At 49.1% G+C, this 26,287-nt stretch overlaps 1 protein-coding gene across 1 annotated transcript in view; it reads left to right on the forward strand.

The window, feature by feature from the left end:
* The window catches only part of LOC134610966 (E1A-binding protein p400-like), a 156,500-nt gene that overhangs the window by 22,408 nt on the left and 107,805 nt on the right, over nt 1–26,287 (forward strand). The gene's annotated exons all lie outside the window — the stretch shown is intronic.

Raw genomic sequence — 26,287 nt, forward strand, 5'->3', positions numbered from 1 at the left:
AGAAACCAATATATAATTTAGCTTGAGCATCTGTTAATTGCGCTGTCATATGGCCAAAAGGAATTGCAGACCAAACTGAAATTTGATAAATGTCCATCTTCTTCTGCTGTTGATCCAAAAGAAGGAAAAAAAAAACAGTTTGAAGCTCTTCCAATTTTGCAACAAACAAGGAAAATAATCATTCTTGACTCCTGAATGGCAGTCGGATTTCTCTTTGGATCAAGAAGCAAGTTATATCCCTGAATATTGTGTTTTATTTCTCTAAGGTCAAACACTCTCAATGCTGTGTAGGGTGGGCATGCAGATTTTTCCAAATATGTTAAAAGAACTTTGTGACATTGAAAGCATAAAACCGTCACAAAAATCTAACCAAGAAAAAACAGAACAAAAGCCCAACAAAACTCTGCTTCCAATTTAATCTCATTATTTTACAGCGGTGTGTTTCTTTTACATTTGCAGTTGGCTGTGGCGTATAAAGAAACCTAACCCCACCATTCATGCAAATATTTTCTACAATTGGTGAATATAATGCAATAGTATTTTCCAGGTGGAGATAAGTTGTTTATTTGTAAAGTTATAGAGAATTATCATATTATTTGATACTTGTTCATAGACACAAAACAGTGAAAATGTTAGAATTTGTTGTATGAAACTCTGGTGGTGGCACAAACATTTACAAATATCTTTTGTCTTTGTTTAAAACTGCACATATCTTAATTTAAAAATGACTGTTTAATTCTGGTTCTTGTTTGTTTCCTTATGTAATGGTGTCTATGGTGCCCTTAAATGTTTGAGATGCAGTGGGTAGCCATTTTTTATAGTTGGCAGTCATATGCATGAGAGCATAACACCGCACATTTGTCCCTGCCTTCATATCTAATACTTTCAATACACCTGCAAGTTAGTTCATCTTCTTTACATAGTACAGTGGATTGCTTTTCTCTTGCAGTATTGCATTATAGTCTATGGAGCTCTGTCATGCAAAAACAAGTCCTGTTTAAATCATCTATATATTTTTAAATTATACATTATGATAACAAATGTAAGCATATTGAGTTACTTTGATGCATTTTAATTATTTTACAGGTGTGGCTAGTTATGAGGTCTGTAGCAATTTTTCCCCTTATACTACTTTTTTGTGTGGCCAGGTAACAAGTCTATTTATAGTGTGATATAAATGAAAGAATTTGGCTTTGCAAGTCTTATTAGTTAAAGGAACAAACAAGTATTCCTGACACTGTAGTGTTAAACAAATTATTTAGTCCCCAAACCCCCTCTGATCGCAGTAAAAAGATGTTTAAACGTATCTGTTTCCCCATGCCGTGCTGGCCTTAACATGGCTGTCCCCACTTGGCTCTGCCTCCAGGACTGAGATCATCATTCTTGATGATCTCAGCCAATCCAACGATTTCCCATAGGAATGCATGCGCAGCAAAACGTCACGCTGCCCAATCAGCATCTCCTCATAGAGATCCATTGATTCAATTGATAAGTTGTACCTTAGGAAGTAATCCATTATCACTTCAGATCACTTTAGCACTGGCGCGATTCACCACAGTTAACGTCTTTGGTTAAGTGTCCCTTGAAGCTGTGAGTATTCCTGGGGATCCTGGCAAAATGTATGTACACTATGTCCCAAGGACAAATTGTCCTCATTAGACAGGGGTAAGTGATTCCTGACCTTTTGTACACACATTTCAAATGTTGAACAATCACTTAGAGGGGATGTGGTCTAAAAGGGACCTAAATACAGGTGTGGTGGGGTTGTGTGAGAGTAGTTTTTTTCCGGGCACAGATAGAAGAACTAACAGGAAGAGTCTCTTAGATGCCTTTTGATTAAAACCGCTGATGTTTTTTGCTATCAGTGAGAAACCCTCGCCATTCTCATAAATTGTATGCCAAAATAACTCTGATAGCTAGACAGACTGTGGCAGCAACCTGGCTACAACTAATCCTTCTCTATGTGAAACCAGAGCACAAAATGTAGACAATCATCTTGTGGATTAATTTTCTTTTCCATTTTCTTTTTTTCTGTTTCATGATAATATGAAAATTGATGGAAATTAAATTTTTCTATATATATGCCCATGAAATTGTACATGTTATGTATTCCTGCCTACAAGTAGAGAATAATAATATTAATTTAAAAAAAAAAAAAAAAAATCCCATTTCCTTCAGGATAGTTTTAAAACAAACATTGTGGATAATCAGCCAAACTTAAAAGTTCAGAAGTTAAAAAGTGGAATTGCTACTTTCCAGAGTATAGGTAGGTGTCTGATTCAGAACCTTCTTCATGGTCAGCTTCCTTTTAGTTCATTGTCAGTAGAAGGAGAGTCCAGGAATATTGTTATGTTTTCTGAGGATAATTTCCATAAATGTCTTACAGAAGTTATTACAATGATGAATCGTCTCTTAAGAAAAAATGCAGAGAACTCCTGGTGCACTATACTTAATTCTATGCATTCTGAAGAGAATGAAAATATCCTGACAATTGTCTTCTCATGGACAAAAGGTGCAAGCGTCAGTTTGCAGGTTTGGAGCATGAAAATAAAGAGCTCCTATTTGATTAAGTTAATATGTCTGTCGCACAGCTGGGTCATCAACCACTCTGATCACTGAGACCTCTGTCAGACTTAAAGTAACTCTATATTTATATAGATTTGTGTTCAGATTATTGCCCTTTGCAATCAGCTGATAAAGCCTCTCACAAACAAGCATTAAAACTAACACTTATCAAGGCAAAGCATTCATATCTGCTTTGAGCTGCACTTCGGTTACTAGTATTTATAAAATTGCAGTTTTTTTCTCTTGAAATTGGCACATTTCTAAAATAAGCCAGAGGGGCGTACAGTTAACCTCTAAACTAAAGTAAGTCAGCAAGCTGAGTGTCCCTTTTAAGGATAAGAAGGCAGAATTAGGACTGCAAAAAAACTTTCAGAGTTAGGTTTTTTAATGTGCAATATCAATGGCAGGAGCAGAGTTCAAGTGGATATCCCCTCTTGATGAGAGAGTCACCAATACAACTTTAATGCTGTTGATGGGTTTTGGCCTTATTATCATGCTGTATTATTTGCAGTTTTTGCACAGAAAATAAATGTTTAGCAGAATCCTGAACTAGAAGCCTTTCTCCATAGTCAGAAAGACCCCCCTGAACAGTTTATGTACACAGGAAACACTAGGAGAAAAGTAAGTTTGAGGTGACAGAGCCACTTTAAGATCTGAAGGAAATACTCTATTTGGGCAAGCTCACCTCTGCATCATCAGCTCTAGACATTCTCAGATTTCCTCAGACATGATTTGTTAATGATCTCTGCAAGTTCCAAGTATCAAACATCAGCACCTTCCTGTCATGGGCAAGCTATCCCTGATGTTTTGGTGTTTTAATGTGAATTTATTTTCCAAGGACCTTTATCTTGTTTAAATGTTATGTTCAAACCCTTTGAACATCTTCTATCCATTTTGCTGAAGCATCTCACTTGGGAAACTATCTTCTTGATTACTATCATATTAGCCAATAAGGACTGGGAGAACTACATCTATCTTCTAGACTTTCCTATACCATTTTCCATGTTGACAAAATAATTTTAGACTTACTGCTTTCTTTTTTGCCCAACGTTATATATATATATATATATATATATATATATATCATTGTTAACGCATGCTCTGGCGCAGAAAACTGATTCTGGACAATAGGGAGCTAACTGCATCTATTTAAACTCCCCTCACCATTGCTACAGTGCTCTGTAATGTGTTATGTGCCAGAGACTGTGTTGAATTTTAATCTTTTTCGTTCTTGGTATTGACCTTTGGCCTGTTTAGACTATTCAGATCTTTGTACTTGTGACCTTGGCTCTGCCACTTGTTTAGTCGCTTCCTGGAACCCTGACCTCAGCTTGCCTTTCACTCTGAGTAACCTAGTTACATGCAGGGCCGGATTTTCCTATAGGCTAACTAGGCTTCAGCCTAGGGCCTCAAGAGCAAGAGGGGCCTACATTCAAATTGTTAGCAAAATTAAAATTAAACTATTCTAAAAACAGTGAACACTAAAACACTGAACCGAAAATAAGGAGAAATTCTACGCATATGATATGACCAGTGGTGTACTAAGGGGGGGGGGGGGGGGGAACTTATGGCCTATGAGGATTCAGCACTTGTGCGAAAGTTTAAAACTAATATGTTAGCGCTTATTAAATTGTAATTTTTCTTCCAAAAGTAGTATAATAATGTAATAATGAGTCTAGTAATAATTAAGTTCTTAAATATTCTAATAGGGTTGTGTTTAAAGCTTTTCACCATTTAGGTAATCCCCCAACATATAAACCTTGCAAGAATCAATTGCAAATATCAGCATGTAACGAGCAGTCAAAACAGCCACAAATTACTTGGATACATTATCAATAAAATGTGTCATACTGTCCCAGTAGTCTTGTTGTATCATATATTAAAAGGAACACAGTCTTCACAGTGCGATTAGCTACTTTTTTCTACCACGTGGTAACTCTGTGTGCCCTTCAAAAGAAGAATAATAAAGTGCATAGCATAATGCCATTAGGCTTATTGTTAAACAGCAGACACATATTAAAACACCTTTCTTAAAGAAATGTATGACTTATTTCTAAGCTCACAGAAAAAGTGCAGTTTAGTCAATGTGGCTATGAGGAATACCGTTTTTATTCCTTAGATCCGGTCTATTCACCAGCGAGGTATCCGGGATATATATAGTAGTATTGTCAAAATGCCAACCAGAAATATCCCTACTCATTCAACGTGTTTCGCCTTTTACAGCGGGCTTTGTTTATTCACTAAATGGTGAAAGGGGGCGGGGGCCTTAAGGAAGGCCTTGGGAAGGAGAAACCGAGGGAAGAATGGATGGATGAAAGCCATAATTCATGAAGAAGGGGCTTGAATGAGTAGAATCGCAAACGAGATTGTTGTGCGCGAACTCCGCCCAAGGAATCAAACCGACCCAATCGTCCTGGTGTTCGGAAACAAAACAACGTAAATATTGTTCAATCTTTTGGTTGGTGCGTTTAGCAGCTCCGTTAGACTGAGGATGATAGGCGGAAGAGAAATTCAATTTGATACCCAGTTGAGAGCAGAAGGATCTCCAAAAACGAGAAACAAATTGGGAACCTCTGTCAGATACAATTTGGGAGGGTATCCCATGTAAACGAAAAATCTCCCTTGCGAATATCTCTGCCAGCTCGGGAGAAGATGGAAGTTTAGGCAGAGGAACGAAGTGAGCCATCTTGGTGAATCTGTCAACCACGGTGAGGATAACAGTCTGTTTTTTAGATATAGGTAAATCAACAATAAAGTCCATAGCCAAGCAGGACCAGGGCTTTTCTGGAACCTCTAAGGGATGCAGAAATCCACATGGAAGCGTATGAGGTTGCTTGGTCTTAGTACAAACCTCACACGCACCGATGAAATCTTTGATATCCCTACGTAAAGCAGGCCACCAGAAGTCTTTGGAGATCAAAGCGCACGTCTTGCGAATGCCAGGGTGTCCAGCCACCTTGCTGTTGTGGAAACATTGTAACAGTTCCAGTGAAGAGCAGGAGGAACGAAATGTCGATCCCCGGGAGTCTGTTTAGGGGCTAGATGTTGCAACTTTAAGATCTCGGCAAGTAACGGAGAGTGAATCCTGAGATTCGTGTTAGCGATAATATTGCATTTCGGAACTATAGAGGAAAGAACAGGTTCAGATATAGTAGAAGGTTCATATTGGCGAGACAAAGCATCGGCTTTAGAGTTCTTAGAACCAGGTCTATAAGTAAGCACATAATTGAAGTGAGTCAGGAATAAGGACCAACGAGCTTGTCTGGCGGACAGTCGCTTGGCCTCCCCAATATAGGACAAGTTCTTGTGATCCGTTAAAATGGTAACAGGATGTAAGGTCCCCTCCAATAAATGTCTCCACTCCTTTAAAGCCATAATGACCGCTAATAATTCCCTATCACCGATGTCATGCCTGCTCTCAGGGCCAGACAGTTTCTTGGAAAAAAAAACCACAAGGGTGTAGTGGTTTGTCCACACCCAACCTTTGTGACAGAACAGCACCTACGCCTGTCTCAGAGGCATCGACCTCGAGTAGGAACGGCAGTATCAGGGTGGACTAAAATTGGGGCAGAGGCAAAAAGTTCCTTGAGAGTCTTGAAAGCAACGAGAGCTTCAGTAGACCAAGTCTTAGTGTCAGCCCCCTGTCTGGTCATATTGGTAATAGGCGCAATAATAGAAGAGTATCCCTTAATGAAGCGCCTATAATAATTGGAGAAACCAATAAACCTCTGAATAGCCTTGAGTCCCTTAGGCAATGGCCAATCTAAAATAGACTGGAGTTTGTCGGGATCCATCTTAAAGCCTTCCCCAGAAATCACGTAACCAAGAAAGTCTATCTGAGACTGGTCAAAACTACATTTCTCCAATTTGCAGTATAACCCATGTTGAAGAAGTTTGTGTAATACCTTTCTGACTTGTCTGTGGTGGGTCTCAATCTCTCTAGAGTGTATGAGTATGTCGTCCAGGTACACAATAACACAATCATGTTGAAATTCCCTGAGAACTTAATTAATCAAATCCTGAAATACTGCCGGTGCGTTACAAAGACCAAAAGGCATGACCGTGTATTCATAATGCCCATAACGGGTATTGAACGCTGTCATCCACTCGTGTCCTTGCTGGATTCTCACCAAGTTATATGCCCCTCTGAGATCCAACTTGGTGAAAATTTTAGAGCCCTTTAGGCGATCAAACAGCTCGGTAATCAAGGGGATCGGATAGGCATTTCTGATGGTTATTTTATTCAAACCTCGGTAATCAATGCAAGATCTTAGGGAACCATCCTTCTTTTTAACAAAAAAAAAACCAGCCCCGGCAGGAGAAGAATGAATCCTTGTCTAGATTCTCCCGAATATACTCCTCTAGAACAGAATTCTCTTTGGTGGATAGAGGATATACATTACCCCTCGGAGGCATGGTACCAGGTAGCAGATTAATTTTACAGTCAAAAGTCCTGTGTGGAGGTAGAGTATCAGCATTCCTTTTGTCGAATACTGCTTTTAAATCCAGGTACAGAGGCGGTATCTGTAAATCTGTAGACTGGGTAGAACTACCTGGTGTGTTAATTACCCCCAATGGAGAAACCCTCCGTAAACACTTCTCCTGGCAACCCTGGCCCCATGAGAGTATCTCCCCTAACTCCCAATCAATAATAGGGTTATGTCTCTTTAACCATGGGTAACCCAGGACTATGGGAACAGAAGGGGACGAAATAAGCATAAGCGATAAGTTTTCCTCGTGTAAGATACCAACAGTTAAGTTAACGGGTATGGTTTCACGAAAGATAACAGGCTCAAGTAAAGGTCTACCATCTATGGCCTCAACGGCCAAGGGTGTATCCCTTAACTGGGATGGGATAGTGTGTTTAGTAGCAAAGTCCTGGTCGATAAAATTCTCGGCAGCTCCGGAATCTATCAACGCCATGGTCTTTAGTACTCCCTTCTCCCAAGTTAAAGAAACTGGTAGCAGAAGCCTGTGATCTTTATAGTTATGAGTAGAGGACAAAATAGAAACACCCAAGGCCTGTCCTCTAGAGAAACTTAGGTGCGGGCGTTTCCCGAGCGATTAGGACAATTCAGGCGTAAGTGACCTCTGACTCCACAATACATACACAATCCCTCCCTTCTCCTGTACTGTCTCTCCTCTTCAGAGAGGCGAGTATTGCCTATCTGCATAGGTTCAGGAAACAGTGAGGTAGTGGAATCAGGACTTTGAAATGCGGGAGCTAATTTAAAGGAAGGTCTAAAGTTCCTCTCTCGAGTGTTCTGTCTCTCTCTTAAACGCTCATCAATACGAGATATGAACGAAATTAAATCCTCCAAATTTTCAGGAAGCTCTCTAGTAGCAACCTCGTCAAGGATTACATCTGATAGCCCGTTCAAAAATACATCTATATAAGCCTGCTCATTCCACTTAACTTCTGCCGCCAAAGACCTGAACTCTAGTGCATAATCCACAAGTGTTCGGTTCTCCTGTCTCAGGCGCAAAAGTAATCTAGCTGCATTGACCTTTCTACCAGGGGGGTCAAAAGTTCTTCTAAAGGCAGCTACAAAGGCATTATAATTATATACTAACGGGTTATCATTCTCCCATAATGGGTTGGCCCATCTCAGAGCTCTCTCAATGAGTAAGGTGATAATAAATCCAACCTTCGCCCTATCTGTAGGATAGGAGCGAGGTTGTAATTCAAAGTGGATACTGATCTGGTTTAAAAAACCACGACACTTCTCAGGTGAACCACCATAACGTACTGGTGGGGTAATACGGGAAGAGGCACCTACAGTGGCTACCTCTAGGCCTGAACTCACAGGGGAAATAGAAGTAGTACGCGTCTCCTCTGGTGGGTTATTAGCACGGGATAATAACGCCTGTAGTGCTAGGGCCATCTGATCCATTCTGTGTTCCATGGCTTCAAACCTAAGATCGGAAGGACCAAGCTGACTGTTTGTACTTGCAGGCTCCATTGGCCCTGTCGTAATGTCAGGATCGGGACAGGGATCCACACGCAGAGTACAGACAGTAGAAAGGTACATATACCGGACCTTAGAATGGCCGGACTAACGTACGGAGATATAGAGAATGGTCAAAGACAAGCCGAGGTCGAGGGAACGAGAAGACAGGTAAGCGAGGAACAAGCCGGGTCAAAGGGTAATAGAGATAAGCAGAGTAATACAAACAAGCCGGGTCGGAACCAAAAGGATAACTGGAATACAAGAGCGCTGGGTGACTAGACAGGCTAGAACCACGACAGGGCAATGAGCAAATGGAAGAAGCACTGTTAAATACCCTGGCTCAGGAGAGTAGACACGCCTCCGACGAGTCCTGATTAGTCTCCAGACAATTGAGTGACAGGTCGGTCCGGGTTGGCGTCATGACGTCGACTGCTGGGCGTCGTGTTACAAAAGGAAGTGGATACCTCGCGGCCGGCGTGTAAATGACCGGGAGGACCGCGAGGAACGGAGGAAACAGCCCTTCTGGACGGATAAACTTCTAAGTCTCTACCTCTCTCAGAGGTAGAGACCTCAGGTACCCTGACACTGACATACCGAAAACCCTTGCTAAATGACGACCAAAACTTGCAACCTACTCTGTGGCTGGGGTGGGAGAAGCAGCCGATCTTCTGACCTGGACTGGCCAATCCTGCATATGGTTGGTGCTCTGTACTACATGGGCTGGTGGGGGTTATCCTGGACCACACCAAGGATTCCCAGCCTTCCTGTTCCAGCCAGGCATTATAGCTACTGAAAGGCAATAGAGCTATCTACACTGCGCAATCTTACATGCTTGACAACTCCTGAAGTTCTATACCCTCAGTATTGGGCAAAGCCTTAGGACGCCATACCTAGGGATCATGTGACATCCTCATGGAATCCAGGTTTCATAGAGCATTTAATTCATTCTGTACAGCATTCTGGTCCCATGTTAAAGCAGTAACCACAGTCACTTACCTTGTCTGCTCCTATGGAGTCCTCCAGCGCAGTCCCGACACACTACTCTTTTTTTTTTGTCAGAGAGCCAGGATGGACGTTCTGTTCATCAGCTATCCACAACCATGTGGGGCTGTCTGTAAAGGGGGAGTTGTACAAGAGTATGGTCCTGCCACAGAAGATGGGGGGCCTAGTGGTGAAGAGGCATTAACTTATAGACCAACCTGGGCTTGTGGGGAGGAGGAGATGAGATGCTGCCGTGTTTAATCTTATGTTCCCGAATATGTCTCGGAAGCGAAGGTGATGCCATTCAACATTGCTTAACCAAACGCAGACCCCTTTAATGACAATTGTAGATTATGCTAACGTAGTGTACAGATAATCTTAATTTTAATAATGACAGGAGGCGAGTATTTTGCATAAACTTTCTTTACTTTATGCCTCCAGCAGCACAAGTCAATCAATCAAAAGAAAAGTTTTAACCAATCAGAGTCCAGCACATCTAGTATATAAGTCCCTGACAGGCTCTCCATTTCCTCTTTCTTTGATGTATCCATGCCCGGAGAAAGCTTCCAATGTTGTGTTGAAGAAACTTGAACCATAGAAACTTGATAACTTGCGGAATAAACTGTGAAACCGATTTCCCTTTTACCATGCGATGTCAAGCTGAAAAACATAGAAACAAGTGAAAGGTTTTGGAATACAACTGTTGTCCATATACCACATCTTCTCTAAGCTGTCCACATGAAATACTGTATAACGTTTTTATTTCTTGAATAATGTAAACCTGAGTCTAGCGTGTGATACAACTGTGATCTGAGCGTGTTGTGTCGACTAGCTATCGTCATGTGAGTTAAGTGTCCTTTGGTTCCGTTTTTACCTTTATCCTACAGTATGTGTCTCTCGAGTAATACTTACCAGTGGACACCCTAACACCCCCCAAGAGTATAGAGCGGGAGAGAAAAATTGGAGGGAAAATACTTGCCTCCTGTCATTATTAAAATTAAGATTATCTGTACACTACGTTAGCATAATCTACAATTTTATTACATGACAGGAGGCTTCCTATTTTGCATTTTTAACGCTGTGGTAAAAACGCAAAGGACGCGTGCGATGACTGGCGAAAATAAAATACCTTGAAGGTATTTTCCTGTGTCCAATCCGCAGTACGTAAAATATCGGTCAAAGAGGCTCCCGACAAAAAGGCCCTAGATGCCGCTGCCCCCCTGACTGAGTGGGCCCCAAAACTAGTGTCAATTCCTGCTAGCAATTGTAACCATCTTATCCACCTGGCTAGTGTAGTTGTAGTAACCGGTTTGTGAGGTTTGGTGTACGAGATTAATAATTGTCCGGATCCCGAAGACCGAAGGTGCGCCGTGACCTCTACATATCTGAGCAGTGTATCGACGACACAAAGACGAGGAACCGTCGGAAAAAATGGGTAGGACACGGATTTGGAGTCCGTCTTTGTCCTGCGTGAAATCAAAAACGTAACACCGACGGGGGTTATAGAGAACCTGTCTACGTCGAATGCCCGAACATCCGAAACCCGACGAAATGATACTAAACATAACAACAAAGTGAGCAGGACCGTGTTATCAGGCCAGTCCCGGATGAAACGAATAACCACGTGTACATCCCATAGACGTTGGTATTTCGGAGCTGGTGGCCTGGCTAATTTGATGCCCCGTAATAGTCTGCACACTAATGCTTCTTGGCCCACTGGGGTACCGTTGATAGGGATGTGCGCTGCTGAGATAGCGGAGCGAGTAACATTAATAGATCGGTATGATTTTCCGTTGGAGAAAAGGTATGAAAGGAAATTTAGTATGGCTGAGACAGGTGCTGTAAAGGGATCAAGACACCGTCCCAGACACCAGCGGTCCAATACATTCCATGCTGCCATGTAGCTACGTCTTGTACCCGGTGCCCATGAGTCCCATAGGAGGTCTTTAGTCGTTTGCGATAGATCTGGGACTGCCCAAGATCCCCTGGAGGGAGGGTGAGGTTCCGCACTCGGGTTCGTGAGAATCGTTGGAAAAGTTGGTAGTACTAGTGGATGATCCTGTGACAATGCTAGTAGGTCCGGAAACCACGCTTGGCTTCTCCACAGCGGTGCTATCAGGATCAACAATGTTTTGGATATCCGTATTTTGTGTAGTACCCTTGCCATCATCGAAAATGGTGGGAAAGCGTATGCTCCTACCGATGGCCAGTGTTGTAGGAATGTGTCTACCGCCTCGCTCTGCGGATCCGGTAGCCAGCTGTAATACCTTGGCAGTTGCGCATTCATGCGTGAGGCGAAAAGGTCTATGTGTAGCGGTCCCCTGAGAGTTCTCACCATGTCGAAGACCGTTGTATTCAGCTGCCAATCGCTGTTGTCCCACCAATGACGTGAGAACCAGTCCGCTGTGAGATTGTTGAGACCCGGTAAGTACTCCGCTCTGACCGTTATATTGCGTGGAAGACAAAAATGATATATGTCCTTGGTAGCCTCTGTCAAGGCCCGTGACCTGGCTCCCCCAGGTGATTCACGTACTGGACCGCCGATATGTTGTCCATACGTAGAAGTATGCAACAATTGGACATGTTCTTGGCTAGGCTGCGGATAGCAAAGGAACCGGCTATCAGTTCCAGGCAATTGATGTGAAGTTGTTTTTCTTCTCCCGACCATGGTCCCCCCCTGGACGCGTGTGCGCAGTGGGCTCCCCAACCCCATAGGCTGGCATCCGATTCTACGACAAAGTCCGGATTCGGCCCGAAGATGACTCTGCCGTTCCAAGCCTCCATGTGGAGGAGCCACCAACGAAGCTCCGTCCGTACCTCCGCAGTCAATTCGATTTCCTGATCGTACGAGTGTCCCCGGGGGCCTTAGGTGGAGAGCTTTCCATCTCTGCATGGCCCGATAGTGAAGGTGTCCCCGCTTGTATGGAGGATGACAGCAGACCTACTATCCTGGCCAGGAGTCTCAGGGGGACCGTGTCTCTTCGCAGAAAACGTATTATCTCCTTCCAAATATTCGCGATCTTCGACTTGGGAAGGCGCAGTGTGCATGACACTGAATCTATCTCGAATCCGAGAAATTGAACGGTTCTTGATGGGGAGAGCGACGACTTCTCTTTGTTCACAATGAAGCCTAAAGATTCCAGAAAGTGTATTATAGATTTCGTCTGAGATCGAAGTCTGGATTCGCTCTTTCAGAATGTCGTCTAGGTAAATTAGGCAGCGAGTACCCAATGTCCGTAAATGTGCCACTGCCGGCTTGAGTAGTTTTGTGAAGCACCAAGGTGCGGAACTGAGTCGGAACAGGAGACACGTGAATTGACATGTGCGACCTCTCCAGTGGAAACGAAGGAATGGCCGACTGGACTGGGCTATCGGGACCGACAGATAAGCGTCTTTTAAATCCAAGCGGGTGAACCAGTCGTTATCCAGTAGTAGGTCTCTGAGGAGATGAATGCCCTCCATTTTGAAGTGTCTGTAGGCTACGAATGCATTCAGGTCTCGCAGGTTGATGACGGGTCGGTAGTCTCCCGTCTTTTTCTGGACAACAAATATATTGCTGATGAATCCCGCGTCGTCCGGAGCGAATTCTACCACTCCCTTGAGGAATAAGATTCGAATCTCTTCGTCTATGATTTTGGCATGTTCTGCTGATGTTCTTATTGGTTGTGGGTGACGTGCCTGGAACGGAGTGGTCGTAAAATCTATCTCGTAACCCCTGATCGTTCGTAGGATATAGGCGTCGGATTAAATATTTTCCCATTTCTGTGAAAAGAGAGGCAGTCTGCCAGCAGTTAAGTGAGACTGGCAATATATTGGTCTTTGAGTGCTCACCTGTGTTGATGCGGCCGCGGCCGCGTGCCCCTCTGGGACGGAAGGTGCCTCTAGTGAACGGTGGTCTTGATGGGAAGAAAGCTTGCAACGTTTGATTTCTGGGGCCTGTCGGCCAGAAGCGGCTGGTGGCTCGGCCCCGTTGGCGACCAGCCCTGCCGAAAACCCCTCTGTATATTGTGGCCTTACGGAAAACTTGTTTGATCGAAGTTTGTGCTTTGCTTAACGTAGTGAAGAGATTCACGTGCTTCTTCAATTCGCCAATGAATGGCTCTCCAAACAATTGTCCGTTGGCTTGTGGGCCCAACTCCTTTTTCCCCAGCTCCAGCAGTTTGGAGTCCATTTTGAGCAGAGCGGCCTTGCGTCTCTCCGTACATAGGGCTGCGTTAGTATTGCTCAACATGCAGATCGCTCGTTGAGCCCATTCCCGGATGTCGTGGGCGTCTAGAGCACTGCCTCCAGTGAGGGCGTCTAGAGCACTGCCTCCAGTGAGGGCGTCATCGGCAAGATATAAAATCTTTGCTAGTGGGCCCAGCATGTCTAAAAGCTTATCCTGTGACGCCTTGAGGCCCTTCTCGATTCCTTTGCGCGGGTCACGGCCCGCTCGTGACATGAACAAGACTACCGTAGTGTCAAATTCTGGGGTATGAGCAATCTTGTCCGGAAGCATGGGTCTCGGACACTCGGCCTTTAGTCTTGCGCGTACTTCCCTTTCCATTGGCTGTCGTAGCCAAAAATGAATGAATTGGGCCAGGTGGTCCGGGAGACCCCACTCCGATGACCTTGGGTGGCGGATTGTGCGCGGGTCGAACATCGGCGTGCCCTGGGGGTCCAGGAAAGCACCCTCTTCCGATCCGTCTGCCTGGATGCGGGGTTTCCTCTGCCCATGACGGGTGTCTCTGTCTTCGTCTGGGTCAGACCCAGGGTCATCTTGGTGTGTGTCCAACCAGTCTTCCTCCTCGGACGGTGAATCCTCCACCTTCCATTCGTCCATAACCTCTAGTGTGGGAGGTGGGTTATGTTCCTCCTCATCAGAGGATGACAGTGGGAGGGTAGAAGGGTCTTGGCGTTCCGCCTGGCGACTCCTTTTCAATGGAGCCTTGCCCTTCGATTTTCATGGGGTTGGGCCACTAACTTTCCAATGTCTCTTGGATGAGACCAGGTCCCCTGTAGACCGTTCCAGGTCTTTAGTATCAGGATCCTCGCCTAAATTATGGGCCCATAATTTGGCTATAGCCTTCTCCATTGAGGCCGCCACCGCGGAGTTGATCATCGACTGAATGTCGGGCTGTGTTGGTTGAGAAGATTCACTCATAATGATACGGTCTGTCTGTGGGAGATAGGACAGGGTCAGTTACCAAAATACTGGACAGTAAACGGTAATAAAATATTGTGGCCTTCCACTTACGACTGGGGTTCCCCAGTGTATATAGAATGAACCCAAACGGTTCGCAGACCGGTCCTGTATGTATTGCACCGTTGGCTGTAATCATGGGCTAGTGAGAGGTTCACCCTCCGTGAGACCGGGATGATCGGTCATAATTTAACAGGTGAAATTCGTTCAGACTGTGTCGTCCAATAATAAAGCTCTGGGACGTGTCCCAATAATGATAGCCCAATGGAAACCTATTATCGTAGGTTCCGCCTCCGTTGTCTGGAGGATTTTTTCAGGTCACCCGAGTCGTAATGTGGAGGGTGCCGGTATTAGTATCTGCAGAGTATGAATAGGGGGGTCACCCCAATATTTGTTACAGCTTGGTGCAGTTCCAGCACACACCTGGGGGTCACCCCTTTAATCACAATAACCAGTGTGCTTTTGGGGGGTTACCCCACTCAGAGGGGTCACCTCTGGAGAGTACACTTATGCTGACAATATCAGAGAGTGTCTCTTTAAAATAGTATATTTAATTATTTATTATAATTTTATTTCCACAGATTAACTTGCATATGTAGCAGTCAAAATTATCCAGTTGACTGTCCCTTTAAATGCAGTGCAACGTCCAACACTTGAGGTAAGCAGATGTATATGTGTTTAAATGATGGATGAGCGCCAAAATGCTGAGCGGTCCGCCAGCAAACAACTATAGAAAAAATCCGGTCCTCCCCGCTCCCACCTCCCCACACGGATCCCCCCCAAAGGTAACCCCTGCACTTAACGATGAGCGCGATCACGGCAGCTACCCGCGATCGTGCAGGGAAAATAAATCCCCAGCAGGGGTAGGAAGGAATACAGGGAGAGGAGAGGCAGAGAGGGGGAAAACAGGGAGATAATTGCCGTTTGTAAGTAAATTAATCTAAGAAAAATTGAAAATTAGACTTCTAACAACTTTAATAAAACAATAGCTATGTTTCAAGAAAATAGAAAATAATAATAGTAGAAAATCAGTAGAAAAATCAATACTCTGACCTGTGACTTGGCTGGAGCAGCAAAGAAAGAGGAAATTGAGAGCCTGTCAGGGACTTATATACTAGATGTGCTGGACTCTGATTGGTTAAAACTTTTCTTTTGATTGATTGACTTGTGCTGCTGGAGGCATAAAGTAAAGAAAGTTTATGCAAAATAGGAAGCCTCCTGTCATGTAATAAAATCTAACATCGCTTTAAAGGTCTTACTACACTTCCATAGTTACTTGTTTTTTCTTAAGCCTTAAAGGGACACTCCAGACACCCAGACCACTTCTGCCCAGTGGAGTGGTCTGGGTGCCAACTCCCACTACCCTTAACCCTGCAACTGTAAATATTGCAGTTTTCATAAACTGCAATATTTACCTTGCAGGGTTAACTCCTCCTCTAGTGGCTGTCTACTAGACAGCCGCTAGAGGGCACTTCCGGATTTATAGCACACATTTTGTGTGCTATAGCGTCGCTGGACGTCCTCACGCTATGTGTGGACCTCCAGCGTCGCTGAAGTCCCCATAGGAAAGCATTGAAAGTATTTTCAATGCTTTCCTATGGGGAGGTCTAATGCGCGTGCGCGGCATTGCCGCGCATGCACATTAGGTCTCCCCTGCCGCCGGCTGCGCATGCGCAATAGGTCTCCCCAAGTAGTCAGTTTGCATAGCTTGTCCCATTAATATTCAGGGTTTCTATTTACTGATGTATCTTGTATAAGCATGTTTATTATACTTAATGCCAGGGCCAGCGCTTCCATAAGGTGGCTTAGGCAGCCGCGTTGGGTGCCATAGCAGGGGGCGCAAAAATCCCCTGCCTCTGTCTCTGGCCCTGGCCCTGCCTCTGGCTGGGGACAAGGGTATTTCAACTCACCTTACTCTCCCTGCAGCCTGCAGCCTGCAGCCCTGGAAGCCGGACGGCCTCTCCTGATGGTGTCAGGATAAGGGGGCATGAGTTCAACTGCTCTTCTTACAGGACCACTGAGGAGACTGGGAGAAGAGCAGTGTAAGTCATGCACCCTCCTCCTGACATCATCAGGAGAGGCTGGCTGACTGCAGGCTGCAGATCCTGTTCCATGCCCCCTGACTCAAGGTAAGCCTCAGGCAGAGGGGGAATACACTTTAGTTTTTTTTCCCCTATCCCCCTCCTCAACCCCTGTCCCTCTTCCTCATCCCCCGTCCCCCTACTCGGCCACTGTCCCCTTCCTCAGCCCCTGTCCCCCTACTCGGCCACGGTTCCCTTCCTCAGCCCTTGTCCCCTTCCTCAGCCCCGGTCCCCTTCCTTAGCCCCTGTCCCCCTACTCAGCCTGTCCCCCTTCCTCAACCCCTGTCTTCTTTCCTCAGCCCCTGTCCCTTTCCTCTGTCCCTGTCTCCCTTCCTCAGCCCCTGTCCCCCTTCCTCAGCCCCTGTCCCCCTTCTCAGCCCCTGTCCCTCTTCCTCAGCCCCTGTCCCCCTACTCAGCCACTATCCCCTTCCCCAGCCCCTGTCCCCCTACTCGGCCACGGTTCCCTTCCTCAGCCCTTGTCCCCTTCCTCAGCCCCGGTCCCCTTCCTTAGCCCCTGTCCCCCTACTCAGCCTGTCCCCCTTCCTCAACCCCTGTCTTCCTTCCTCAGCCCCTGTCCCTTTCCTCTGTCCCTGTCTCCATTCCTCAGCCCCTGTCCCCCTTCCTCAGCCCCTGTCCCCCTTCCTCAGCCCCTGTCCCTCTTCCTCATCCCCCGTCCCCCTACTCGGGCACTGTCCCCTTCCTCAGCCCCTGTCCCCCTACTCGGCCACGGTTCCCTTCCTCAGCCCTTGTCCCCTTCCTCAGCCCCGGTCCCCCTCCTTAGCCCCTGTCCCCCTACTCAGCCTGTCCCCCTTCCTCAACCCCTGTCTTCCTTCCTTCCTCAGCCCCTGTCCCTTTCCTCTGTCCCTGTCTCCCTTCCTCAGCCCCTGACCCCCTTCCTCAGCCCCTGTCCCCCTTCCTCAGCCCTTGTCCCTCTTCCTCGGCCCCTGTCCCCCTACTCAGCCACTATCCCCTTCCCCAGCCCCTGTCCCCCTACTCGGCCACTGTTCCCCTACTCGGCCACTGTCCCCCTACTCGCCCACTGTCTCCTTCCTCGGCCCTTGTCCCCTTCCTCAGCCCCTGTCCCCCTCCTCGGCCCCTGTCCCCCTCCTCGGCCCCTGTCCCCTTCCTTAGCCCCAGTCCCCCTACTCAGCCCTGTCCCTTTTCCTCAGCCCCTGTCCCTCTTCCTCGGCCCCTGTCCCCCTTCCTCAGCCCCTGTCCCCCTACTCAGCCTGTCTCCCTTCCTCAACCCCTGTCTTCCTTCCTTCCTCAGCCCCTGTCCCTTTCCACTGTCCCTGTCTCCCTTCCTCAGCCCCTGTCCCCCTTCCTCAGCCCCTGTCCCCCTTCCTCAGCCCCTGTCCCCCTTCCTCAGCCCCTGTCCCTCTTCCTCAGCCCCTGTCCCCCTACTCAGCCACTATCCCCTTCCCCAGCCCCTGTCCCCCTACTCGGCCATGGTTCCCTTCCTCAGCCCTTGTCCCCTTCCTCAGCCCCGGTCCCCTTCCTTAGCCCCTGTCCCCCTACTCAGCCTGTCCCCCATCCTCAACCCCTGTCTTCCTTCCTCAGCCCCTGTCCCTTTCCTCTGTCCCTGTCTCCCTTCCTCAGCCCCTGTCCCCCTTCCTCAGCCCCTGTCCCCCTTCCTCAGCCCCTGTCCCTCTTCCTCATCCCCCGTCCCCCTACTCGGGCACTGTCCCCTTCCTCAGCCCCTGTCCCCCTACTCGGCCACGGTTCCCTTCCTCAGCCCTTGTCCCTTTCCTCAGCCCCGGTCCCCCTCCTTAGCCCCTGTCCCCCTACTCAGCCTGTCCCCCTTCCTCAACCCCTGTCTTCCTTCCTCAGCCCCTGTCCCTTTCCTCTGTCCCTGTCTCCCTTCCTCAGCCCCTGTCCCCCTTCCTCAGCCCCTGTCCCCCTTCCTCAGCCCCTGTCCCTCTTCCTCAGCCCCTGTCCCCCTACTCAGCCACTATCCCCTTCCCCAGCCCCTGTCCCCCTACTCGGCCACTGTTCCCCTACTCGGCCACTGTCCCCCTACTCGCCCACTGTCTCCTTCCTCGGCCCTTGTCCCCTTCCTCGGCCCCTGTCCCCCTCCTCGGCCCCTGTCCCCCTCCTCGGCCCCTGTCCCCTTCCTTAGCCCCAGTCCCCCTACTCAGCCCCTGTCCCCCTTCCTCAGCCCCTGTCCCTCTTCCTCAGCCCCTGTCCCCCTACTCAGCCACTATCCCCTTCCCCAGCCCCTGTCCCCCTACTCGGCCACTGTTCCCCTACTCGGCCACTGTCCCCCTACTCGCCCACTGTCTCCTTCCTCGGCCCTTGTCCCCTTCCTCGGCCCCTGTCCCCCTCCTCGGCCCCTGTCCCCCTCCTCGGCCCCTGTCCCCTTCCTTAGCCCCAGTCCCCCTACTCAGCCCTGTCCCTTTTCCTCAGCCCCTGTCCCTCTTCCTTGGCCCCTGTCCCCCTTCCTCAGCCCCTGTCCCCCTACTCAGCCTGTCTCCCTTCCTCAACCCCTGTCTTCCTTCCTTCCTCAGCCCCTGTCCCTTTCCACTGTCCCTGTCTCCCTTCCTCAGCCCCTGTCCCTCTTCCTCAGACCCTGTCCCCCTACTTGGTCACTGTCCCCTTCCTCAGCCCCTGTTCCCCTACTCTGCCACTTTCCCCCTACTCGGCCACTGTCCCCTTTTTCAGCCCTTGTCCTCTTCCTCAGCCCCGGTCCCCTTCCTCAGCCCCGGTCCCCTTCCTCAGCCCTTGTCCCCTTCCCCAGCCCCTGTCCCCCTACTCGGCCATGGTTCCCTTCCTCAGCCCTTGTCCCCTTCCTCAGCCCCGGTCCCCTTCCTTAGCCCCTGTCCCCCTACTCAGCCTGTCCCCCATCCTCAACCCCTGTCTTCCTTCCTCAGCCCCTGTCCCTTTCCTCTGTCCCTGTCTCCCTTCCTCAGCCCCTGTCCCCCTTCCTCAGCCCCTGTCCCCCTTCCTCAGCCCCTGTCCCTCTTCCTCATCCCCCGTCCCCCTACTCGGGCACTGTCCCCTTCCTCAGCCCCTGTCCCCCTACTCGGCCACGGTTCCCTTCCTCAGCCCTTGTCCCTTTCCTCAGCCCCGGTCCCCCTCCTTAGCCCCTGTCCCCCTACTCAGCCTGTCCCCCTTCCTCAACCCCTGTCTTCCTTCCTCAGCCCCTGTCCCTTTCCTCTGTCCCTGTCTCCCTTCCTCAGCCCCTGTCCCCCTTCCTCAGCCCCTGTCCCCCTTCCTCAGCCCCTGTCCCTCTTCCTCAGCCCCTGTCCCCCTACTCAGCCACTATCCCCTTCCCCAGCCCCTGTCCCCCTACTCGGCCACTGTTCCCCTACTCGGCCACTGTCCCCCTACTCGCCCACTGTCTCCTTCCTCGGCCCTTGTCCCCTTCCTCGGCCCCTGTCCCCCTCCTCGGCCCCTGTCCCCCTCTTCGGCCCCTGTCCCCCTCCTCGGCCCCTGTCCCCCTCCTCGGCCCCTGTCCCCTTCCTTAGCCCCAGTCCCCCTACTCAGCCCTGTCCCTTTTCCTCAGCCCCTGTCCCTCTTCCTTGGCCCCTGTCCCCCTTCCTCAGCCCCTGTCCCCCTACTCAGCCTGTCTCCCTTCCTCAACCCCTGTCTTCCTTCCTTCCTCAGCCCCTGTCCCTTTCCACTGTCCCTGTCTCCCTTCCTCAGCCCCTGTCCCTCTTCCTCAGACCCTGTCCCCCTACTTGGCCACTGTCCCCTTCCTCAGCCCCTGTTCCCCTACTCTGCCACTTTCCCCCTACTCGGCCACTGTCCCCTTTTTCAGCCCTTGTCCTCTTCCTCAGCCCCGGTCCCCTTCCTCAGCCCCGGTCCCCTTCCTCAGCCCTTGTCCCCCTTCCTCAGCCCCTGCCCCCCTTCCTCAGCCCCTGCCCCCTTCCTCAGCCCCTGTCCATCTTCCTCAGTCTCTGTCCCTCTTCCTCTTCCCCTGTCCCTCTTCCTCTGCCCTTGTCCCCCTTTCTCAGCCTGTCCCACTTCCTCGGCCCCTGCCCCCCTTTCTCAGCCCCTGGCCCCTTCCTCAGTCCCTGCCCCCCTTCCTCAGCCCCTGCCCCCCTTCCTCAGCCCCTGCCCCCCTTCCTCAGCCCCTGTCCATCTTCCTCAGTCCCTGTCCCTCTTCCTCTGCCCCTGTCCCCTTCCTTAGCCCAAGTCCCCCTACTCAGCCCTGTCCCTTTTCCTCGGCCCCTGTCCCCCTTCCTCAGCCCCTGTCCCCCTTCCTCAGCCCCTGTCCCCCTACTCAGCCTGTCCCCCTTCCTCAACCCCTGTCTTCCTTCCTTCCTCAGCCCCTGTCCCTTTCCACTGTCCCTGTCTCCCTTCCTCAGCCCCTGTCCCTCTTCCTCAGACCCTGTCCCCCTACTTGGCCACTGTCCCCTTCCTCAGCCCCTGTTCCCCATCTCTGCCACTTTCCCCCTACTCGGCCACTGTCCCCTTTTTCAGCCCTTGTCCCCTTCCTCAGCCCCGGTCCCCTTCCTCAGCCCCGGTCCCCTTCCTCAGCCCCGGTCCCCTTCCTCAGCCCTTGTCCCCCTCCTTGGCCCCTGTCCCCTTCCTTAGCCCCTGTCCCCTTCCTTAGCCCCTGTCCCGCTTACTCAGCCCCAGTCCCCCTACTCAGCCCTAGTCCCCCTTCCTCAGCCCCTGTCCCTTTTCCTCAGCCATGGTCCCTTTTCCTCAGCCCCTGTCCCTCTTCTTCAGCCCCTGTCCCCCTTCCTCAACCCCTGTCCCCCTTCCTCGGCCCCTGCCCCCCTTTCTCAGCCCCTGCCCCCTTCCTCAGTCCCTGCCCCCCTTCCTCAGCCCCTGTCCATCTTCCTCAGCCCCTGTCCCTCTTCCTCTGCCCTTGTCCCCCTTTCTCAGCCTGTCCCCCTTCCTCAGCCCCTGTCCCTCTTCTCTGCCCCTGTCCCCCTTCCTCAACCCCTGTGGCCCCTTTCCTCTGCTCCTGTGGTCCCCTTCCTTTGCTCGTGGCCCCCTCCTTTGCCCATGTCCCCCTTCCGCTGCTACTGTGTGTCATCTATGGTTGTGTGTTGCTATATATCTATGTCCATATCGCATGGAAAAGACAAAAAAGACAAAAAATGTGCTGGGTGTGAAAAAAAGAAAAGCCTTCATACGCCCTTCAATTTGACTCAGAGCGCTCTAATTGGTTGATTTAAGCCAACCAATAAGAGTGCTCTGATAGGTCCCCCCTATTGTAAATTAGGGTCCCCACCCACCGCGCATGGGTGGGGGTCAGGAGAGGCAATAGGTCCTCCCACCCATATTGTCACTAGGGCTCCCATTTGCTGCTTATAGGTGCGGGCCGAGGGGGGGGAGTCAATAAGTTCCCCCCCTCCTATTGCTACTTAGGGTCCCCCCTCCTCTTGCTACTTAGGGCCCCCACTTTGTCACTCACGGCTTCCACTCGCCGTTTGTCTTAACTAGGTTCCTCAACTTAGTTTAGTAGCCCCCCACTTGCGGGGCACGGGTGGGGCTTTAGAGGGGACATTATGTACCCCCTGTTAATTATTTGTATAGGTGCAACACCCTGGGGCACTTTATTGGAGGGGGCGCTTTTTTTTATATATACTAATCTCTCGCTTTCATGTAAATCCATACCCCGTAACAGCAAGTCCTGTGAAGCAGAATATCGGTGGGCAGGTTAAAAGGGTGGGTCACTGACGCGAATCACATAACCAGAACTGCCTGGTCAGCCTGGTGTAAATGCATGACAGGCTGCCTGACAATAATGCAGACTGGCCTATAAAGCACCCTGAACTTGGCATAAATGCATCTAATGATACGCTCACTCAATGCTTTCTAAGGGCTGTCCCCTAACACTCACTTGTCCACTCCTCTCCTTACCTTCTTAGTAGCAGGCAGAAGCTTCTGTCTGGGACAGCGCAAAGGTGTATGCAATGGTGTATTGTGGTTTTGTGCTGCCCTAGGCATGACAAAACTCAGACACTCCCCCTTTCTAAATTTCACTTCCTTTTAAAAACCAACACGCTCTTTGCCTGACAGACAAACGCCTTTACTGATGCATACACTGACATACACTCACTGACAGATACACATTCATTGTCACACACACTGTTTAACATACACACTCACCGACAGACACACACATCCACCGACAGACACACACATCCACCGACAGACACACTAACTGACACATGCATTCACTGACAGATACACAGACACATATACACATTTACCGATAGACACACATACACACTCACTGATACACACATGTACATTAACTGACAGACTTACATTCACTGACAGATACACATACACACGTACTGACAGATGCACACTCACCCACTGTCAGACACACACACACACACACACACACTGTGACACACATGCTCACTGACAAACACACTCACTGACAGACACATATACACTCAGTGTCACACACACATTCGCTAACAGACATACACATTGACTGACAGATACACACTCGGAGTGACAGGCATGCACGCACACACTGACAGACATACACATTCACTAACAGACTTACACACTCTCACTGACACACTCTTTGACAGACACACATTCTCACTAACAGACACAGACACACAAACACAATCACCAACAGACACACACTAACACACTCACCAACAGACACAGATACATGAACACACGTACAATTTTTTTTATTTCAATACACCCAGCCTCCATACCTTTGCTGGATTGCTGGAGTGGATTTTCCATTTCCCTGGGGTCCAGTGAGGATCCTTTAACTGCCAGAGGGACAGGCGTGCTGTCAATTTAGGCGGCGAGGGAGCTCTGATCTCCCTGCTCAGCTCCTTTGCATGCCTCTTAGTGATGCCAGGGCCAGAGTGACATCATATTCCGGCTCTGGCATCACTGCGGTGCGCGGGAGGGAGCTCTCTCGCCGACCACCTCGAACATCAGGTAGATGCATAGGCGTGCGCATGGGGTGTGTCGGGTGTACCTTGGCACACCCTAATCTATGGTGCCCATGACTTGTCCTGCATTTTGTGTGTCTGTCCTGGGCACCTTCATTCCGGGAATATGTAATGTGTAATATAAAAAGGGGGCCCACTGGCTTCCCCACTATGCCAGCACCGCAGGACCCCATTTGCGATGTGCAAGCGGCAGCCGACAATACTCCCTCTCTCCCTACCCTGTGGAGTTGCAGTGCTGCAAGAAAGTAAGGTCACACACGATGATGTCACTTCCTCCCAGTGCTCTTTGCAGACGGCAGGGGGAGGAAAGAGAGAGGAACTCCCAGGACCAGGTAAATGCATGGAATGAGGGAGCAGGGTGAAATATTTATCATGGACTCACTACTACCGATTCCATGAGAAAGATTTAGATGTTGACAACATGTATATCAATCTGCCCTTTATGCTGTTGGGTAATGCAGACTGTGGGGTTATAGGGCAATATAAAGGTTATCTACCAGCAAGATTTGAAATGCTAGTAAGATTATAATGGGGAGTGCATTATATCTTCTGGGGAATAAAGTAATACTTTGTTTCATGGAAGGGAAATGTTGGCTTTTAGAAAATTCTGTTTAGCAATATGTCTGGGTTTTGTGTAAGGTGAGGATTTTCATGAAAGATCTGAAAATTTATCATTGCATTAAAACATTAATAAATTAATAAAAAAAATTAAAAATAATGTGCAGGGTTCTGGGGAGCAAGTAATGTGTTGTGTGTCTTGGGTAATAAAGTCTGAAATAGATGTAAAGCCAAATCTTCTATAACAGTTGGTTTGACAAGAAGCTAAAATAAAAAATTTACCGCGAAGAAGACACACATCTAGATTTACAGTTAAATGTAGGATTATTTGATGTTGGTCACACAGAAAAGCAGCTTAAGATCCCCATTTCACATAAACACCACAACATTGCGAGACATTTAAAGCTCTGAGCTAAGAGCATCTAGGGCACATAGAAAATGGCGGGAGGCGAGGTAGGTGCGGGCAGACAGTAAGGAAAGCCCTGCCACCGCGTTCATTATGGACTGTAATGAGGCAAGCTGGAAATGCGTAAGACCACTGAGAAGCGGATTTCAGTAGTCAAGGCAAGCGTTGATACTAGACCAGCCCCTTACCCGCATCTGGCATTAGAAAGCTATATTTTTTAGCTATATTTTTGAGATAGATATGGCAGGATTTGGAGAGTGACTGGACATGAGGGCTGAAGGAGAGGTTGGAGTCAAAGAAAACACCTAGGCATCGAACCTGCGAGGTAGAGCTGATCGTAGAGCCATAGAGGGAGACAGAGTAGCAACACTTGAAGGAGGAAATATGTAAAGCTCTATTTTGGACAGGTTAAGTTTAAGAAAATTAGCAGACATCCAGTTAGAAATAGCAGAGAGGGGGGCGTGGCTTGCCGGCGCATGGAGTGAGACGTGCTTTCCGGAGCTCCGCGATCTCGACCCACATAGCCCCTATTATTAGCGAAACCACGCAGGTGAAATGGGGAAAACTAGGCGCCAGGGCACCCCAGGACCATCGGGCACTAGCCCATCGAGAAAACAGGCCGGCCTGATGGATGATTTTCTCTCCACACCCGACGCTTACCGTGCCACGAGGCAGGCAGACAAAATGGCGGCGGCATCCCCTGGTGCTGAGAGCGGAGCAGGCTCGGAGCCTAGCTCAGCAAGAGGGGAAACACTAACGCAAATCACGGCAGAACTGACAGCCATATCGGCTAATATGCTCACCAAGCAAGATAAAACTGCCATGGTAGCGGAACTGAGAGCGGCGATCCGTGAGGAGATTCTGGAGGTGCGCAGGGACCTCACGGCCTTAGAGGAGCGTGTCACAGAGCTGGAGCATGAAAACTTACAAGCTATACAACACTCCCAGGCAGCTGACCATGCCACTGCCAGACAGGGCTCAGTGCTCCTAGAGCTCCGCAGACAGGTGGAGGACTTGGACAACAGGGGCAGGTGGAATAATATCAGGATCAGAGGCATGCCCAAAGCTGAAACTGAAGACCTGGGTACTGCCCTCACACATCTTTTTACTCGTATACTGGGCGACAGAGCTCAGGATGACTACCACATCGAACGAGCACACAGGGCCTTGCGGCCCCCGAGAAGGGATGGCTTGCCCCGAGATGTGATCTGCTGCCTCCTCTCCTTTCAGCTCAAAGAAGCCATTATGAGGGCAGCTCGCACGCAGACAGTCACCTATCAGGACGCCCCGATTTCCTTGTACCAAGACCTCTCAGCCCTCACTTTAGATGCGCGGAGAGCCCTACGCTCCTTGACAGGCATCCTTCAGGAAAAGCGCATCCCATACAAATGGGGCTTCCCTTTTAGCCTTCAGGCTAAGAAGGGCAACATGTGGTGCTCCCTGCGTTGGCCTAACGATATACCCGGCTTTCTGAGAGCCCTCGATCTACCGCCAGTCACTGTCCGCAATTGGATCCTGGACCAGCCTCCACCGCGACCATCCCACCCCGAGGTCCCCGAGGCTCTCCGCAATCAACCTAGGAGAGATGCGCAACCCGCTCGCTGGGGGGGCCCTGCGGGCCCAGAAGAATAACAACTGGCCTCCAGTTAAGCATCACGTCGTCTTGGTCC

This window comes from Pelobates fuscus, chromosome 5 (assembly GCF_036172605.1).
Source record: "Pelobates fuscus isolate aPelFus1 chromosome 5, aPelFus1.pri, whole genome shotgun sequence".
Classification (NCBI taxonomy): Eukaryota; Metazoa; Chordata; class Amphibia; order Anura; family Pelobatidae; genus Pelobates; species Pelobates fuscus.